Below are 7,652 nucleotides of genomic sequence, written 5' to 3'. Positions count from 1 at the left end.
TTATTGACCGTGGCTTCATGAACCCTCTCGAAGGTTTGCTTCGAACTTCAACTTGTTGACCCAAAACATACATTCCAAAATACAAATGTAGTCACTAGAAGATGTTGCAAATCCGATTTAACTTTATTGGACAAAATTATCGAACGTCTTTTAAATATTAAGATTGTCATTACAATGATCCTATATTACTGTGAAAGAAAAAAATACCAAAAAATCTAAGGCAATCTCTTGAGATAACCACTTAGCCAGAGCTGACCCAAACCCATAATAATGTCGGTTTAAATTTAAACCTCCTTTTTATTATTTTATTTTAATTTTATTTTTGCTTGTATTTTAACAAAATTGTAGAGAAAGTACTCAACGCAATGAGTTAAAAAAAAAAAGCCATAATAATCAAGTGTGTGTCAGTGTGTGTGTATTAAAACATTTAGCTGTTCTCATATTTCGAATTCCACGTCACCATCTCTATTTCTTTTGCCTACCAACTTTAAAATCTTGAATGTTTATAAGATGGCATCAAACTCGATCGAACCCAACGCTGGGATCTGTTTCATCAAAAAAATTTTAATCACTAATCAATTTTCGGTGTGGTAAATTATAAATTATAACATGGCATCAAACGTAATTAATAAAGCGTAAAATTTGTAGTTTTGTTTCAATATCTTTGACAATGTTTGGTGAAATAAGCATTTCTAGTTGGTTTAGTCTAATATATATATATTTTTTTAAATACGTTTCATATGGTACATAAATATAAGTCACATACTCACAAACTGTTGTTTGTTTATGCACAGTCTCTCTCCTCTAGTTTCACGAGCAGATTATGTTTGTAACTAAATAAATAACAAGTAAAAAATGGGTTTTTTGGACACAAGCTACCATTTTACACTCGGTAGTCCTAAAAATTAGCTGTCCGTACACTCTAGTCCTAAAAATCAGCTGTCACATGTTGAGTTAATTGTAGAAATCCAAACTCACTTTTAGAGACTATATACTATATATATATATATATATGTGTGTGTGTCACAAACCCATATAGTTCAGATATATATATATATCCATTTCACAAAACAACATTTATTTTTTTCTTTAGGCCTTTTGTATTCACCAATAAATTTTTATGTGGAGTTTGTTTGAGACCGATACTAAAAACATGTGTTGGTGAGTATGTGTTATGATGTGTCTATATCAATTTTATTTTATGATGTTAATTTATTCTTGTGAGTAACTATTTTAAAAATGTTTTATAAACTGGCATCAAACTCGATAGAACCCAACATTGGGATCTGTTTTACGCTAAACTATGCATAATTGAATATAATGTGATTATTATTTTACTTAGTTTTATCAGTATCAACATTTGTCTTCAAAAAATCACACACACACACACTTGACACTTGTCTCTCTCTCTTTAATATGAAGTGAGAGAACTGATATTAACAATTCCACGTCACCATCTGTATTTCTTTTGCCTATCAACTTTAAAATCTTTAATCTTTATAACATGGCATCAAACTCGATCTAACCCAACGTTGGGATCTGTTTCATCAAACTTGTTTTAATCACAAATCAATTTTCGGTGGTAAATTACAAATAAACTAATTATTGAGTATAATTAATACTAGTATATACTACAACACTCCTATTATTGAGTATAACTAACACTAGTTTTCAAAGGAGTTAAACTAGGGGTTAACTTTTAGGTTTCGGTTGTTTGATTGTGGTTTTGTGCCTTAATTGACTTCTGTTGTTTTTGTTAGAGTACAGGGTAATTACTAATTAGCTCTACTTTCTTATAGTAATTTCTTTTGCTATGAAAGAATTTTAATTAACTCAATGTAAAATAATAATAATAATAATAATAATAATAATAATAATAATAATAATACTTACGTAATGATAAGTTAACGAGGTGGATCAACATCATATATACTACTGTATGGCTATGTAACAATACTACATTTGTTCATATTCAAGTATAATAAAATGGATGGATATAAATGCATCTTCAATGATTGCATTTATGTCAAATTTACTTGAGATGGTGGACCTAGATAAAAAAAAAACATGGTTAGCATATTCTACTAATGTGTTCGTTACTACTACTACTACTCCTCCTCCTCCTTTCATCATCATCATAGAATGTCTATATATAAATGCATATATGCACATCACACCAGTCTATAATACTTTTTGGGGGTTTGTTACAAATTCAGTATTGAAGTTGTAAATGGGTCCTAATAAATGCCATTAACTATTGTATAGTAAAAAACAACACCATCGTTTTTTTTTCTTTTTCTTTTTGGGTTCTTTTCTTCAAAATTGGAATAATTAAAGATTTCAATACTATAAGATTAACTTACAATTTTAATCAGAAATATAAATTCAATATCATTTGACTCTTTTGGTGGGATGTTGACATTTTGACGGGAAAGTATTGCATATCTACACCGACATGTATGATCGCATATGTGTGTATGGTTCATAACGGCAAAAATACTAATTTGCCACTTATGGACACCTGTCTTGGTCTTCTTTTTTTCTTCCAAACAAGACAAGGCCACCACTTTGATTTCTTCTACACGAATATTTTAAGTCCAAAGTAATCTCGTACTAATCATTAGAACTTAATTAGGGTTGCATATATATAATTAAGAAAAGAATTGAAAAAAAGGGAATACACACGCTTAATTAATGAAGTATATAAAGTTTGTATAAATTATAATTCCAATTAATTAGCATACTCTTGGGTGTGTATTATTCAATCAAAATAAAAAAATGCAAAAAAAAAAAAAAAGGAAGAAGAAAAGAAAAGAAAAGAAAACACAAAAGGAATTAAATGAGATGTGGTCCAAAATAGAAGGAAAAACATTCCTATTTTGGCAAAAAGACATGGGAAGTGTTGTTCCACACTCAAACAAAATCAGATTAATCCTTTCCCATGCAACACACAACAACGGGTTGCCTCCTATCTCTGTAGGCCTCTCAGGCTATGTCCCTCCCATTATTTGTCTTGTTTCTTCTCTCTCATATATATGTGTATGTATATATATCTCTCTTTTTGGCCAAACCTCCAACGTGCCTATATATACACATATAATGGATCCATTTTACAGATAAAGAAGAGAGAGACAAGAAAAATCAAGAGAGAGAGATAAGGCCCAATCCATCCTTTGCTTCTTTTTTATAGTTCTTTTTTTAGGGTTCTTCAATCTTTTTTTGTTAAAAAAAATCTTACTTTATACTACTTGTTTTCAGATGATGAGGATGATGATGGCTGGAAGAAGAGTTGCGGATTCTACAAAGGTTTGACCTTTTTTAATTTTTTTTTATGGGTTAGATAAAAAAGGTTCAAGCTTTGTGAAATCCATCTTGATTTTTGTAGTTTTCTTTTGGTTTTTCAAAAGATCAAACCTTTGAACCTTTAAAACAAGCTTGAAAAAAAAAAAGGTTCTAACTTATATATATATTTTTGTTTCTAATTCCAGATGCTGAGGAGGACTTTTCAAGCGACGACGAATGAGGTAAAATCTTTCTTTTCTTTTTTTTTTTTGTTTTAACAAGATTTGATTTTTGTTGGTGGGTTTTGGCTTTTGGCTTTTTTTTTGGGTTTATAGGGTTTAAAGTTTGATTCTTTTTGGGTTTCCTTCTATTGTGAAATCCATCTTGATTTTTGTTGTTTAAAAAGATCGAACCAATTTTTGCACAACCCAACTGTAGTTGTTCTCCAAGTTTAACATCACATCTCCACACCAGCACTTGTCTCTTTTAGTTTCTCGTGAGAGACTCCAATGAGAAATCAGTTCATTGATATTTTCAACTTGAGCTTGTCCTTCGGTTCTAATGAACTCCTAAAACTTGCAACTCATATCCAAATGTTTTCACTAGCATCCTTTAAACCTGCAATTTTTCCTATTATATCGGCGGTTAGTCTTTGATAGTCTCTGTTCATATCCTCTCTAATCTTTGACTGCTCTGTTTCTTCCTTACTCATCTCTTCTTTCCACTCCTCTAACATCTTGAGCGTCCAAGCCACCATAACGTTCGTCATGTTCTGATCAACAGAATCAAAAATCACAACAACACTTGTCTGGATTGTTATAACAAAGACTTGTCTTAAATTGATATTACTGAATCATATAAACTGTAGCAGTCCTTGTAAATCATATCTCCCCCTCATGTGGCACAACAGCCTTGAAATAGGTGAGTGTCTCAGCCTTCTCCAACGTTTACACACCTCCATAGCATTGTTAACCCCACTTCTGGTCCTGAAACGCTTCTTGTTGCAGAATGAAATGATTCTGAGCAATCAATTCTTTATGGAGAATAGCTTCCTCTGTCCTATTTGAATCTTCCACTGGAAACCTCTCTGTTTCTTGAGTTTGTACTATAATCCCAGCCACTCCTTTGTCATTTACAGCTTGAAACAATCCCACTGTTAAGGATACGATCGAATCATGATCGCATCACGTTCGTATCAAGTTCATATCATGTCTTCAATGCCTCAATATCCTCCTTCCTTCTGTGTATCTTATTCCATAAGTAGCTTAACCTAGAACCTTCCTATGCTCTCTGTATATATACGCTATGTAATCACTCTTGTAAAATTATCACAGCTCAATAGTTTACATGGTATCAGAGCATAGCCGATACCCTTAGATTTTCTTTTTCTCAGCAGCCTCTGTTTCTTCTTCTCTTCTCTCGTTCAGATCCGTTTCTCTTCTTCATTTCTCTCTTCCCAAATCTACTTCTCTTCCTCTTCTCTTCTCTCGTATTCCTACCATGGCCGCTGCTGAAACTGTTGACTCCACTCAAGGTCTCCTCAACGTTAATATGATGAATATTACCAAGCTCACCTCTACCAACTACATCACATGGAGTCTCCAAGTCCACTCTCTCCTTGACGGCTACAATCTTGCCGGCTTCATCGATGGCTCTTCCCTCCCACCAGATCAAACACTCAACTCCACCGATCCACCAACGCCAAATCCAGCATACACTACATGGAGACGCCAAGAAAAACTGATCTACAGTGGGCTTCTTGGCACCCTCTCTCCTGCTCTACAACCCTTGGTCTCTAAAACCAAATCCTCTGCTGAGATGTGGAAACATATCTCTTCCACCTACGCAAATCCAAGCTGGGGCCACATCCAACAGCTCCGTCTGCAACTTAAGCATGCCTCCAAAGGTGAGAAGTCCATTGATGAGTATATGCAGGCCCTCACAACGCGTTTTGACCAACTCGCTCTCCTTGGCAAGCCTCTTGCTCATGAAGAACAGCTTGATCTCATCCTCGGTGGTTTACCAGAAGACTACAAATCTGTAGTTTACACCCACTCCCTGATCGTGTGACTTCTGCAAATTGGTGTGTGTTATGCAAAAACTGAAAATCCACCGCAACCTCCTTTTGCTTAATTCCTTGTGAAACCAGAGCTCTATTCCTGCAGATATCTTTCAATATAAACCACCAATTTTTGCACAACTTCCTCCTCCACAAATCTGTAACCCAACTGTAGTTGTTCTCCAAGTTTAACATCACATCTCCACACCAGCACTTTGTCTCTTTTAGTTTCTCCTGAGAGACTCCAATGAGAAATCACTTCAAAGATATTTTCAACTTGAGCTTGTCCTTCGGTTCTAATGAACTCCTAAAACTTGCAACTCATATCCAAATGTTCTTGAACCTCTGTTGAGCCTCTGTCTTCTCCATGTGTTTTGTTGTGGCCTGATACCATGTTATGAACGTAAGAATGTGTGTATTATTGATAGATGTACAAGAGTATTTATACAAGAGAGAGATCCTAAATTGTAGGGATATGATCTGATCCTATACATTATATAGATTACAACAATATGTATATATACAACAATATGATCTGATCCTTATCTCTATAGACATCTCAGCAGGTTTTTACGGGTTTGGCATCTCAGCAAGCTGTTGTTACTAAGGTGAACTTTGGTAAGTAACCATTAATGTTGAGATTTTGTTCAGAGGGCTTACGATTGCAGAGAGATGTTATAATCTTTTTGTTTCCTTTTCAGGTCGTCATTACTCCAAGGATAATAATCCCTTTGGTATCTCAAGTCTTCTCTCTTCCACACCCGCCGGATGCTACTCCAACCCAGCGAATCGATACTTGGCTGTCCTTAGAAATGACGAACATCAGGGAATGTATCAACAGAGTACATGAAGGAGAAGCAAAAGGGATGGGAAATCCTTTACGAAAGGGGTTGTATGAACTCAAAGAAGAGTACGGGATCAAGGAGAACGTAATTGTAGAAAAAGATAAGTATGGCCAGAAGTCAGCCATTCTACGTTACGAGAAGAAGAATCTTCGTTTCAAGCATGTCAAAAGGGAGAAGAGAGGTTATTACACAGTTAAGCAAGACAAAGATCTCAGCAGCAGTGATCGTAATGGCATCATCACGTTTATCACGGCTGTCGACATTTGATGTCTCTTTCTCTCATTATCTGTTTAAGTTATTCCATGACTTGGTTTAGCCTTCTTATCTCCCTTTTGTTTATGAAGGAGCTTTTGTTTTCTCATCACTTTCACTCTTTCTCTCATTATCTGTTTGAACTTATTCTATGACTCATTATGTCTCTGTTTCAACTTATTCTATGTTTCTACAACTTTTGAAGAGAAATTTTATTATAACTACTCATTATGTGTGCGTGTGTGTGTATTAAAACCATTAGCTGTTAGAGTTTGATCCATAAAATTTGAAGAGAAATCAAAAGGAATGTTTGGAATCCATATTTGTTAGTGATAAAGAAGAAAATAAGCTAGCAGAAGTTCCTGCAAGTGATGATATGAGCTAAAGATATAATAGTTTCAATCGTTTGTTTCAGTCAACAGCAGAGCTATCTTTGCTCTTTCGATTTGGTTGGTCTTTGACTAGAAGAGTAGGCCTTTAAAACTCTTCTGCTTTATTAAACTGCTTCATCAGCCGTGGATAAGTACACAAAGGTACCAATCACCGCCATGTAAGAGATCCAGAAATCTATGAACTGAAGCAAAAAAAATTACCATCTCGTTAAACTAAGTATATGATTCCACACAGAAGATGACAATGATGCAGCTATCAAACTACTCGTACCTGTAAAACATTGTAACTTAACACACACCACACCAGGTGCCTACATCACATGCATGAGAAACAGAACCCACTCTGGATACTCCTGTTTAGCACATGAATAAGCAGCTTTTAGATTGGGGAAAAGGAACAAACCAAGACTATCAAACTATAAGTGTGAACCAAAAATATTAGTCGCCCCAATAAGCTGGCAAAAGAGCCGCTGCATTTGATGCAATGAGAGCAAATAGACTGAACAACTTGTTCTCTGCATGAGGTTTTAAGCACATGAGTGAGTACAAAGAGAAAGTTGTCAAAAGTTTCAAACACTGATAAGATTAAGATAACTTGTTGGTCTGACACATTTTCAATGCTGCAGTCAAAGCTTCCGTGGGTTCTGTCACAAGAACAAAAGCTGAAACACAAGACAAGAATTTAACTCTCAGAATAATCTACTCTCCTCCATATGTTAACAAATTTCAATTGGTTCGAGATATATAAGAACACCTTCTCGGACATCTTTCAAGAGTAGGTGGACCTTTGAAAGCAGCAGGAGCAGTAGAGTTATTGAGCTG

Source organism: Camelina sativa, chromosome 4, assembly GCF_000633955.1.
Source record: "Camelina sativa cultivar DH55 chromosome 4, Cs, whole genome shotgun sequence".
Lineage (NCBI taxonomy): Eukaryota > Viridiplantae > Streptophyta > Magnoliopsida > Brassicales > Brassicaceae > Camelina > Camelina sativa.
Note: the sequence above shows the minus strand (reverse complement) of the source record.